General features: G+C 35.9%; 1 long non-coding RNA gene across 1 annotated transcript; it reads left to right on the top strand.

Annotated features, from left to right (window-relative positions):
* The first annotated feature begins 5322 nt into the window (after positions 1-5322).
* On the top strand, positions 5323-13383 carry LOC125103844 (uncharacterized). Its single transcript, XR_007128510.1, has 4 exons — positions 5323-5398; positions 10965-11096; positions 13120-13146; positions 13260-13383. It is a non-coding gene; the product is annotated as an uncharacterized LOC125103844 (long non-coding RNA).
* The last annotated feature ends 450 nt before the right edge of the window (positions 13384-13833 follow it).

Raw genomic sequence — 13833 nt, forward strand, 5'->3', positions numbered from 1 at the left:
GTTAGTCTAAGTTTATCCCAAACATTGTAAGGACCACACCTATACTAAAAGATTATTCATTGTTAATCTGAAATTTAAATTTGATTGGATATTCTGTATTTTTTTTTAAAGATTTTATTTATTTATCTGACAGACAGAGATCCCAAGTAGGCAGAGAGGTAGGCAGAGAGAGAGGGGGAAGCAGGCTCCCCACTGAGCAGAGAGTCCAATGTGGGGCTCGATCCCAGGACCCCGGGATCATGACCTGAGCTGAAGACAGAGGCTTTAACCCACTGAGCCACTTAGGTGCCCCGAACATTCTGTATTTTTATTTGCTGTATCTGACAACTCTAGACTCTAATCCACAATCTTGCTGGAAATGGAAGTTTGGGTTATGTTTTAAGTACATTAAATTAAATTTGAGAGAATTAAACATGGGAGACATATATACATATACATTTGAGAATATGATTTTCTTAAATGTATCAATTTGGCTGATACATACAGTTTTAACCTGAAAATTCTAAAACCAATATTCCATTGTCTTTACATCTGTAATTTGAAAAACCCTAAAATCCCTAAGCATTCCCATTTCCTTGCACTTTTTAAGTGATCTTCTTTCTAAATGTTTTTTTTTTTTTTATCCCTGAGGTTTAAAATATATATCTTGATATTGGCGATTCTTAAAAGCATTTTCTAAAGCAAACTGAATATTTTTGATCTATAGAGAGGATTTTTCTTCTTTTGGAGACTATTTTTTTGAATTTTTGTGGGTTTTATTTATTCTGTACCCTACCCCCTTACCCCTGCCAGCATATAATAACCATATGTTAGCTTTCCATTTTTCTTCACATCTACTTTGGTATTTTTAAGTGCTTAACTCTTCATGACTTCTTATTTTTGTGTGACTTTTCACAACCCTGTCCTCAATCCTGTCTGGGTTTTCTACACTACTGAGTCTCTTCTTTTCTGTTTTTAATACATTACATTTTTTTTTCTTGTGGTGTTATTTTCCTCTCAATTTCTTTCTTTTGTTCCAACAGCTTCTTTTTCACTGATTCCATATATTATTCCTGTATTATCCCATATTGGATCTATTATTTCATAAAATTCAATTTTTTTGAGTGTGCAAAGTAGTTGCAAAATTTTGATACCATTTTTGAAATGCATTTTCTTCCAAAGTATTCCCTCTATCTGAATTTTATATGTTCTATTTTGTTGCTTCCTTTTTTTCTCATTTTAGTGGGAACAGAATTTATTTGATAGCTCTCATTTCTAAAGAGGGTCCTTCAATTCAAGCCTATCTTATTCCAAAATAGTATGGGTGTAGTCCCATTGCTTTTCCTTTCTTAATGCCCAAGCACTCAGTTTTCTATTCAAACATATATAGTGGACATATGCCAATGGTCAGTATTATTTGTTTTGTGTCTCAGATATCCGAGGGGCTGGGGAAAAGAGTGAGGAAATCCTTTTTTTGACAGCACTTCATTCAGTCTCCTCATACATCAGAATTCAGAGGTGGGTAAGTACTCTGTGCTTCACCTTGTGATCCTGTTAGCATAACCCAGATACTTTCCTGTGTGGTTCATATGGTTTGACCACACTTTTTTTTTTCCCCTTGCCTCCCTGACTTTGTTGGCTGCTGCTTGCCATTCTTGATGAAGCACATTTATCCACAGAAATTATTCCCCTTTTCTCTCTTCTTTCCTCCTGGACCCAGAAGAGAAATGACCAAGCTCAGTGGTTCTTCAAGTTAGGACTCCAGATTATCATACTGAAACAATAAAGGATAGCTACTCCTAAAAGAAACAGTCAACATATTTTTATGTGCCTCATTTTATCCCCAATTTCTATTCCTCTAAATCTAGGATAAAATTGGGAGAATATCAGTGAGGCTTTTTTTTTTTTAATAATTCTATGCACAAATATGTTTCTCCTCATTACATTATTCTCTAGAAAAGGAGTTCTGTGTAGATTCCTACCATCTTATCCTAATTTGATTTAAATAATTTTATATTTAGATAACTCATTTGATTCTTTCCTAGTTATAGCATATAGCATTCATTCATTTTTCTATTTTTGTTTTTGCTTCATTTGTTAATTTTTGGTGAGTTCCACAGAAAAAAAATTTGTGCAACTTCCCCTATGTTGCCTGCCATTTTTCCTCTAATTGCCCATTTAAAACACACATGCACGTGCACACACGCACACCCACACACACACACACACACACACACACACACATGTATCTTGGGAAAGTCATTTGACCTCTTTAGTCTCAACTTGTAAAATGAGGGGATAGTTAAATGACTAACAGGGTCCTGTTCATTTCCACGATGACATGAACAGAGTATGTTCACTATGAAGTCAACATATAAACAAAGAGCTGAATAACAAATTGGTGTACTCTTACCTTGCCTAGACCATAAGCAAAAATTAATTTACCCCATAGGCTGTATTCCTATTTAAGACTTCAAGTTTCCTTGCCTCAAAATTGGCCTTAGATATGTACACAGACTGTTCATTTGCAGTAACAGGAGGAAGGCAGATAGAATATTGAGTGTGGAGTGGGAGGTTGTAGAAATTTTGCTCTGATTGCCTCCATTATCTTGGAGAATTAAGGTCATCATCAGGAGTCAAGAGGTAGGAAGAGTTGTTGGAGGTCTGGTGATGAGAGGAGACACTGTGAACTAGTTATCAAGGAGTGTTGGGGAGTGAATGGATTAGAGAATATAGTAAGATTGCTGCATTAGCACAAAGGGCTCAGTTGGGGTACATGCTCATGGATTTAAAGTAGACAGTATAACAGTGTTTTTTCTTTAGCCATGTTTAGGTGCCCAGGTGCAGGTAAAGAGTGTGCAGTCAACAGGATTTCACTGGGGTTGGGTTTATGTCAGGTGAGTATAATGGAGGGAAGGGGAGAGAAAGGAGCAAGGAAGATGAGGGTGAATGCATGGAGTGATCATAATGATGGGCCATTACATCTACCTAGGGAAACAAAGATAGGAAAGACAACAGGGAGCTAAGAAGGGAGGACAAAGGACTAAGAAGCATTATGAGATGGTAGGTTTAATGATTATAGGTCCTAGTGGAATCAGAGAACTACAGGAAATTAACTAGACAGGTAGGAGGTGGCAAACAAAGAGTAAGTTGCTGGAAACAAGAAAATGGAGGGCTTGCTGTTATTAGTAAAATAACAAGCCTCAGTGTATGACTATGAGTCTTGGTGTCTGTGGATGAAGAGTAGGTAGGTATTGAAAGGACTACCTTGACTATTTTGAAAGGATATTGTAATCACCAAGAGCTGACAGAGAAGCTGAAGTGTGTACTATAAGGAATGAGGAGAAATAATCTGAGGATATGTAGATGACTAAAATAAGAACTTCTACGATATTTTTCTTCTATGGATTTGCAAAGATGAAAAATATTGACAGGTCCAGTGTTGAGCCAGTGTGGAAGAGCATGGAACAATATTTTCCTAGTCAGTCTGGCAATATTTATCTGTATTCTCATACAGTCACTCAGCAATTTCATTATGGGGAATTTGTCCTACATAAATTGTTGCAGAAGAATACAAAGACTTTTGTACAAGAATGTTCAACTGAAAAAATTTTTACAATAGCAAATAACTTGTAAATAACCTAAGTGTCCATAAATAATTGGTACAATAAATTATCATAAACTCGCCAATGAAAAATCATACAACCATGAAAAAGAGTGAAGAGGGTGGTACATGTACAGACATGAAACCATGTCCATGGTACCTCATTAAGTGGCAGGGGGAGGGGAAGATATAAAATGGTATGCACAAAATAAGTCCTTTTTGTTGTTGAAAGCAGTTAAAAATTTTTTGGATTTTATAAGCTTGTACGGGTTCTAAAATAAAAAGTAGAGTTATTATAATACAAAATCAAGAAATAGTATTAGACTTCATCAGGGTTCCGTGGAATACTCCAAAGACTTAAGAACCTGAGTTGGAGAATTAAGACAGTAGCAATTCGAAGTTCATCTCCAGCTGAACACGAGCTGCCCTTAAAGACAGGCACAGAGGACTCATCGCCAATCTAAATTTATAGTAAGAACAGGAGATTAGTAGTTAACTATTAATTTCTTTCCTAACATGCACCTTTTTTCCTTCCTAATATTATTCTGAATGTCCAAACTCTGACATTTGAATAATATTGACTCCACTCATGGATTTAAGCCAAATTTAGTAATGGCCATGCAACACAGGCTTAAGCCAATAAACACATTGCATTTCTATGGTCTTATCAACTGAAGTAGGATTGAGCATATGATCTAAACTGGATCAATGCAAATAATCCAGTATTTTTGCTGTGGGAATTGAGATATGGATTCCCTCATATCTATTTGTGACCAGTGTATGGAAATAGAAAGCTTGAACTGCAAAGGAATAAGGAGAGAAACTGGAACTGGTAGGAGGTCATATCACAATGGAGTAAACCCATAGGAAGTAGAGCTGAGAAATGGAACCTGATGGTATCGTGTGAATACCAGAGCAGACTACATCTGAAGTAAGAGCTGCTCAATTTCTGTATCCTAAAATCAAAATATTCATAACAGATACCAAGGAAAATGTAGATCTGAAATTGGGCTCTATTTCTATCTCTGGTATCTGGGATACAACCTGTTGCAAACAATGTCAGTACTCTGCCCAGAAGCCCTTTTACTTTCTATTTCTATGCACTCATGTCCCTCTGGTGTGACAGCCACATCTTCCTGGGCCACAGGAACCATTTGGCCCACAAGTAACAGACAGCCTGGGAGTTTCCACTGACTTCCTAGTTCAGGGGTCAGGAAGTCCAGTTCCCTTGCCTGGGTTGGGACAACCCTATGGCATGATGTGTACTCCAGTGTCCGCATGCTGGATATCTGCCTGAGTCTGCCCCATGCCAGGCTTCCTTTGTTTCCTGTCCTGCCCAGTTCTCCCAAATCACTTGCACGCAGATCATCATTCAGGGTCTATTCTAAGACAGTGCCCTCTCAATGGGTGTGCAAGGGTCAATCGTTGGCAGAAGAGGTCCAAATATGAGAACTAGGAGAAGAGAAGTTTCTCTTGCCCAATTTGCACTGGCTCCAGAGAGAACAGAGAGAGCCATCTGCAGGGCAATTTCACAGACACTTCAATCACAGATGTAGTTTTGAGTGTGTATGTTCACCAGGATATACAATGTTTTAAAACTTCAAATTCATAAAAACCTAGAATTCCAGGTCTTAGCTTTTAGAATGGAGAATTATTTTTCAAATATTTGAATTCCTTGTACTGAGGTATCTGCTTACAACATTACTCTTTCCCACAGTGTGCTATATCTGTTGTCTGGGCTGTAGGAAAATATACTGCTATCACAGGATACTCAGCTTAGAAACTACTGATGGTTCCTTCAAAGTCTAATTTGTGGTATGAATACTTTCTTAGTTAAAAAAGAAACAACCAAAAAAACACTGTGACTAATAGCATACTGAAATACCACCATTACATATGCTTATTTTAATGTGTGATTAGAGGGCATCAAAGAACTAAGTGCTTTCTAATCTACTATTTATATAGAACCACACAGATTTCTGGCTCTAAGTTTTATGTTCTTAGTCTCATTATGTGTGTGTGTGTGTGTGTGTGTGTGTGCATATGTATATATACACATACATATATATATATGAAATGTCACTTATCTGACATATTAAGTCAGCATTTTAGTATTCATGGAGAAATAATCATTTCATTTTATAAAGTTGACTTATAGGTCAAGATAAGTGGACAAGAAGTCAGAGGTTTCACACTGGATTTTGGTGACATTTTTCAAACAGGGATAATTTGGGGTAGTTAAAAACCAGTAATTATAGGCCATGTAATCTCTTAAAGGAATTTGCCTTAGTATAATCATATGTTAGGAAACCTTGAGTGTTGTTGATATTCGGGTATCTATGATTCTTATGTATTCTAAGGGTTATCTTCCCTGGATTTTGATGTCCTTTCTGTAGACCATCACTACTTATAAGCTGGTGTAATTTGACAAGTTTAGATAGTAACCAGTAGTTAAGAATTGTTGTTTTAATTAAAAAACATAAAATTAAATATAATTAAAATATAATTTAAAAATATAATCTGGAAGTCATTTAGTTACTAAGTAGCTTCCTGACCCAGATTCGTACGTACTGCTTTCTGTGACACACTTAATGTATTCTGATAAACACCATCTGTAGTTCACAGTGGACAAAACTGATGGGTAGGTAATAAGTGGCTTACACAAATTGTATCATCTGGTGAGTTGTTGAGGACACTGGACCTGAGAATTCTGAAATTAATGGTTAAGGGGCTAAGAAAGTCTTATGGAGATTTAAATGAAATTCTATTTATAAGTAAGTGTAAGTGTGTTTTACTCACCTCTGAATTTCACTACTAGAGATCATACTTCCACTTAAAAAAATGGAATTAGGCAAATTTTGGATTTAGGGCCCATAATGAATAATAAGAGAAAGCACAACAATGACATGGGCCTTTGGGGTTAGCCCTGAATTAAAATCTAGATTTTGCTTTCTACTTTTAAGCTGTATGAGCTGGGACTACCTACATAACAGCCTCCTAAGTCTTATTTTGATGTTGTTTTATTTTTTTTTTTAAGATTTACTTATTTATTTATTTGGGAGAAAGAGAGAGAAAACTGAATCATGATGAGGAGCAGAGGTTGAGGGAGAGAGAAAGCTCAAGCAGACTTGCCACTGAGCCCAGAGCCCACTGCGGGGCTCAGTGCCAGGACCCCAAGATCACGAGCTGAGCCAAAATCAAGATTTGGATGCTTAAAAGACTGAACCCACCAGTTTTCCCTATTTTGGTGTTATTTTTAAAATGGGAATTAAAATAACTCTTGTGGAGGCTGATTGTGAGGCCTATGTGAGTTAATGCATGGAAAATACCAGATTTATAATTAGCCCTCAATAAATGATAGCTATCATTGTTGTTAGTAGCAGAAAACTCCCAAGATCAGAAAATTACTTATGGGTTGAATCCTACTTTCAATCCGTAGTGATACTAATCAAACTGGGATGGTTGGTAAGGATTTATGAATTGTTCATATGGCCTTCAACACAGTTGGCTTCTTTGTCATCATCCATAACATTCAAATCAATAGTAATTTTCAGTGCCTGTTATGTATATGGTATTGTTTAGGCACTAAGAGAATTCAAGAGATTATTGTCTCCAAATAGTTTATAAGCAAGTGGGGCAACAGATGAGCCTATGGCACCCTGTAAGACAAAATGTGATAAGAGTTTCAGGATTTTAAAGAAAGGGCTGTTACCTGTTTTAAGAGTGACAGAGGAGGAAAAGGGAGGAAAATTGCAACCACTACCATCTTTTATTATAACATTAATACATATGAGAAAGGGAAATCTTTGGTCATGTAGCTAACAAATGGCAAAGGCAGCACTCAAACCCTATGCACCCAATCCCCACACTGATGCTTTCAAATTCTATGCTAACCACCATGTACTGTCTTAGACTGTCTTAGATGCTGCAGTTTTCATATTGTATACCGCAACTGATACCGATTTTCTTAGGGTGGAATGGATACACTCAGTTGTCGTTTGGCTGCTGGGGTTTTTCTATACAATCCCACTTTGATGATAATCCTAACTGAGATTTTCTCCATTTCTTGACTGGAAAAGCCAGCAAAGAAAGAGTGACCATAAGTGGTAAATGAAATCCTGCTGTCAGGAGTGTGTGCCAAGAATAACTTACCGCTTACAAAATCATTTCATTGTCAGTAGCTGCCTCTCTTCACTACTGGGAAACACTTTATTAAGACATTTCAATAATTAGCTATGCAAATGAGACACCACCTTCAGCAGCAGATATTACTGAAAACTGAGCCATTTGGGGAACATATTCCCAGATCTGCAACTCAGTAATGAGAGTATTTTGGACAAACTTAGTCATATTTCTGTGGTTTTCTTTATCTCCTTGGGTATTTGGGAACAGATGATGTTGCCTATCCAGTTCTGTCATTTAATTCCTTTCTATCTTGCATCATTACTTACATAATAATTTTATTTGACTTACCAGTGTAGAAGCTACTTCAATACAGCAGTTAGAGTAGTATCTTGCACATGACCAATAATTATTGGATGAATGATTCATAAAACTGAAACATTTCCAGTGAATGCTTGATGCTCAAAAACAAAACAAAACAAAACCCCAAGCAGTACTGGATTATAATTCGGCTCAGTGATGGAAGCTTTAAAGAGTAAACGCTTTTTAGCTTTAAGCTCCTCGAAGGCAGAAGCTATAAACAAATGTCAAATATTTTTATGTTCAGATAAGAGTGGGATATAACAAATGATGCTTAATTAATGATTCTTGAATCAATATAAAATGAGAATGATGCACAGTGCAATCAACATTTTTAAAAAAATTCCAAACTATCTGCTTTCTATGGCATTTGCCCCCTTTCCATTTTTCCCTCCCCTCTGGGAACTAGAAGAACCCCTGGAATGACCTCTTTAAATGCTAAGCTTTCTCTATTGCACTTCAGTGTGAAATCTTTTTCTCCTTCTGAAAGCTGGAGGGAGCTTCTTGAATGATTGATTGGTGAGGTGTCCCCTGGACACACTGGTGCAAACACCATGCAACCACTGATTGATGTGCTCGCTCTTTCACGAACACATTCATTTTCTCTTCTCTAACTCACACAATTTATTCATCCCATGATGCATTTATGCATCCATTATCACTGTCTTTCAATTTTTAAGCAGGTGAAAAGAGGAAAAGTTAACACTTATAAGGTTATAAGGCTTATAAAGCAGGCCTGTCTTAAGTAAAATATCTATCTTCCCATATATCTAGAAGAGTATTTTCTGAAGGGTTTCTTTCACTCTGATCAGCTACAAATTTAGAACAACTTTGGGAAGGAGGGGTGAAATTCTCAACTTCTGCTACATACTTGGGCTGAGTTGGCTACTAACACCAGGGCTAAAAGAGGGATCAGAAGATCAAAATTCCAGTTGGGGGCCCATCATTGCTTGTGAGTTTGGGAACGTCAATTATACTTCTTGGAGTTCAGCTCCCTTATCTATACAATGTGAAGAATGAACTAGAGCTTGGAGCTTTGAAGGCTTCTTCTAGTTACAGTGTGCAATGATTCTGTAACCGCCACTGACAGGTAGTGACATCATGAAGAAATCTGACACTCAGGAGAAATTTAAACCACAGTCATTACACTTTCTGGGTGAGGCTAATCATGGTACATACTGTTAATGTGATTTAAATATGAACAACATGCCCACTCTGGAGGAATATGAACAATTTATAAAAGAATCCATCATACAACTCAAGATTGTATAAAACCAGAAAAAATTCCCCAATCCACACATAGTTTAGGAACACACAGTAATCTTGTAAACATTTCTGGGTAACTGTTTTTATCCTGGGGTAAAGAAGAGGGATTGTGAGGGAAAGCAGAAATTTAGTTTAAAAATTGGTTAGCCTTTGGGTTTACAAAAGAGAGAAAGCCTTATCTGTACAAGATAAGGTTGCTTTTATTTTCCAAGAAGACTTATTTCCATATGGCTTATCACTTCAGTGAACTGCAAAACAGTCCTTTCAAATCAACCAAATCAATACGTTTTAACTTTCATGAAATTAAGCATTTTGAAATGTCTTAACCCAAGAGTCTCCCACAACAACATAATTTACAGTGTTATCTGTAAGAAATTATAATCACAGAAGATTTAAGGAATATAATGCAGGACATTCTGAAGCAAATACTAAAAGCATTTGAGAGATAAGTTTCATTAGCAGGTCAAACCACAGTGGTGAACTTTTATTCATTCATTAATTCAGATGATATTGGTTGAGCAGTTAATTGTCAGGTGCAATCTTTTGTTTATTTCGTTCATCTATATATCCTTTCCAAAGATGAAACGTAGATGATAATTTGTACTTTGTGATACCAGCTACCGCTACCCAACCCGCTTCTCTGTCAGTGTCTCCCTTTTGAATAGTATTTTTCTTCAAAGCCCTGTCTGCCTTTTACTGAGCAATGGGATTACTGCCAGACCGCAGTAAGCAATTCGTTCATCCTTGGAGAGCACATTTGCACTACCCCATGATACAGGCATTTAAACGATTTTATTCGTTCACCTGTGTTGAACATTAAGGGGGTAAATTTTCAGTCCAGGGATTTGGCTTTAAAACTCCAATTGATGTTAATGAGAATTTGTAATGATCCCCTTCTTCTTAATTAGTGGCACCATACCTGTGACTGTAGGAGGCATGGCTTAGACGCGGGGAGCTTAACGAGGTGATAACAAGGAGAAAATGTTTAAGCCTGGATTTTGGCCTGGTCCATACTTTACTATGCAAACATACTTTAGGAGCTGATGCTTTAAAGTAAATTTATTACCTGGCTTTTATGGCTGTGTAGACCTTCCCTAAGAACAATCTGTCTTTTCTATAAAAATACTCTTGTTCCATAGAAAAGGAGTGACACAGAAGAAGCTAAATCAAAGGATGAAAGAATAGGATCAGATTTCCCCTCCTTGTTCATGTAGAGAAAATTTGATGTTGAGACAAACTGTCTCTTGCTGTTTTGTTTGCCTCGATTAAGGAATACCACTGCTTATAAAACTCTTTCCACACTGAGGGGAAAAATTCTGTTCTTTAGGTAAACTGAAACACCACATATCATTCAGGATATTATAGGGATGATTTGAAGAAATAAGAATCTGACTTTTATAGCATTGTACCTTGAATATTATCTGATCATTACGGTACGTGGGTAAAAACACAAGTTTTGATCTTGCAAATTCTACCCACTTGAGCTGTTTCTTACTGCTACAGCACATGACCTAATCCAGGAAGAATAAAATAATAGCAGAATAATAAAATTTTCACTGTACCTAGCAAAGGACATAAAAGTTGGATTATTGATTTTGTTTGAATGATGTGCTGTAATTTCATACACCAACAGAGTGGAGCACAAATCCTGGCCTGCCAGCTTTCATTACTGGAATTCACTTTCTCGCCACCAAGTAACTTCTACTGAGTTACAGAATAAATCTGGATTTCTCAACTTACTGAAATTGAATCTCTTTAGCCCCAGGTAATTAATAGGAATTTGAGGACTATAGATCTGCTTCATTTGGGAGAGGAGGGGAAATACCTGAATGGGGGTCTGTAACTATTTCTCTAGCTTGCAATTATCCCCATGCCAAAGATACAGTAACATGAGTACAATTTCCAAGTCTTGACTGTATCTCTTTGCCTCCTTGACATATTGTTTTTGGTGCTTTCTGCTGGTTTCACTGTGCTAGTTTAAAAAATAGTAATGGTAAAAGCAAAAAAACTGTGCATCAAAAAACCGAAATAAAACCAGGTAGATGTCAAAGTGGCCAGATTTGATTATTGTAGGCACCATTTGGCTTTAGCTGTCATACATTCATAGAGCCAAACCTATCTGAGAGTTAAATTGTACTGATTTTTAAGGGGAAAGGTGTGGATGACAGTATAAAATCAATGGTAAATGGTGCATAGGACCTGCTAACATGTCAGTTTGTCCATGATGCAATCCTTATGTACAAAAAAAATTAGAAATCCATGTGTAACTAAAGGCATATACCATGCAAGTGACAAACTATTTCTGATTTATTTAAATGGCAAGAATTTTGTAACACAGACAATATATACCAATGAAATTAGAATTTCACCAGTCAGGAGGAGCTATGGATATAATTCCCAATAATGGTTATATAATTAAAGGAGAAGTAGTACTTAAAGCTTTATGCATTATAGTTTTTCTTCTGTACTCTAATAATATCAAATGAAAATATGTCTCAAGTATCAGAGTTAACAATGAATAAAGATGGCAAGCTTACAGAACTAGAGGAAACTGCAGAATTAAATTACAAAATTCCAGACCTTTGGGATATTTTGTAATTACTTGGAGAAAAAGTGGTCCATATTTAAAAAAGTCTAATATAAGGCTGAACAAATTAGGATTTTATTGAAAAATGAGATGGCCTATGTATTTTCAGGGACTATAATCCCTCAACTTGTTCCTTGAGAAAGCAGCCTTTTATGAACTATATTCATTCCTGTGGATAAAATTAATCTGCAATTTGGAGACTACTTGGCATATTACAGGGAATTAGGAAAAAAAACTGGTGATGAAAGAAAAAAATTTGAACAGAAAAAAATATCTAGATTGAAAAAGTTAGATATTTAGATTAGAACAGGTTTAGGAATGAGAGAGTTTTCATGGTCACCTTCCCTTTTGAAAGCATAAATTCCTTTCCTAAAAAAAAAAAAATGAAATCTTAGAAATACGTGAAAAAATACATGGTATAAATCTTCATTCCTGGGGGTAACAAAGGCATGGATAAATTATTTTATGTAAAATTCTTTATAGTGGAATGAATAATTATTAAAACTTTTAAGACTTTCCACAGTCTTTATATTGGTTATTTTTTACTTCTTGTCTCTTTGCAGGACAGATTTATAATCTTGGTATTGCTTAAATAGAGTAGAGAGGAGAAAGTAATATGCTGCTCCAATTTGGGAGTTAAGAACAACTTTAAAAAATAGCATATTAGCTCTGAATTTGGAGCTGATAATGTCCTTTCTGCTATCACTTACATTTGTGTGATATGCTAGGGAATGGGGAAAACTGGCATAACATAAAATTAGATTGGAATACTTATAAGCAGAACATGAGGTAATAGGAAGAACAGTCAACCAATGTCTGATAAAATTGTGTAAGATATAATCTAGTGGCTTAACTTCGCCAGAAGGCGATGAACAGGACTCCTGGGTCTTGAAACAGAAGGCCAGGCCAAAAAGCAGTTCCATAAAAGGGAAAAGAGGCTTATGGTTAAAACACAAGGTCTCAAATACCCTCACCACAATGTGAGGTGTTGTGAATATCAGAGAAAGTGACATTTGATAATCATCAAACTAAAAGTTTGGGCTTATTCTTCCACTAAGTTTGTAACATGGCAGTTCAAATTCATTTGGGAGGCCAATACAATCTCAATGTTTTAAAGGTACAAGTAACATATTATGCAAAAGTTCTTATATGGCATTTTATAACTAACAATGATGAATATTGTTTGAATTTCTATTTTCAGAATGAAGTTAGAGGAATGGTGTCTCATGTATTATATATTATATATCTTTATATATATATAATATGTATATATGTGTATGTATAATATATATATGTATATATATAATATGTATATATATGTATAATATATATAATATGAAGATATTATATATCTTCACCATTCACTAGGCACTTACTATGCATCAGAAGTCGGGAAGAGTCTGGAAATATAGAGAGACAAGCTCCAGGATCCAAGAAACTCAGAATGAGAAAGGAGAAGAGGAAAGAGGAGGAAAGCATTGCCATAACAAACACAATAAAATATTAGAAGTGTTTTAGCAGAGCCACATGTAAAACCGTGTGAGCATGCAGATAAGGAGGCAATTTTTCACTATAGTTTTTAACTTTGTATATGGCATTTTACATTGAATTTTTAGGTGTATATTCCCATATACCTCCAGTAAGTTAGTGAGTTAGTCAAGTTTTCACGAGTTGTATCAAGCAATCTACATAGGTATTCAATTAGTCTTCCTTGAGAAGAAGATTAGAGCTCTAAAACTGATGGCAGGCTGTGGCAAATGGAAGTTTCTTTTTGAAAAACACAGTCTCTATTTATGCAATTAAATTAAGTCATGATTTTCACACCTCCCAAACTAGATGTACCAGTCTTATCCTTTGTTCCTCTATTTTTCTGTTCCTCTCTCCCAATGAATCAGTCGTGGACTTTCACCAGTTC

Source organism: Lutra lutra, chromosome 7 (assembly GCF_902655055.1).
Source record: "Lutra lutra chromosome 7, mLutLut1.2, whole genome shotgun sequence".
Taxonomy (NCBI): Eukaryota; Metazoa; Chordata; class Mammalia; order Carnivora; family Mustelidae; genus Lutra; species Lutra lutra.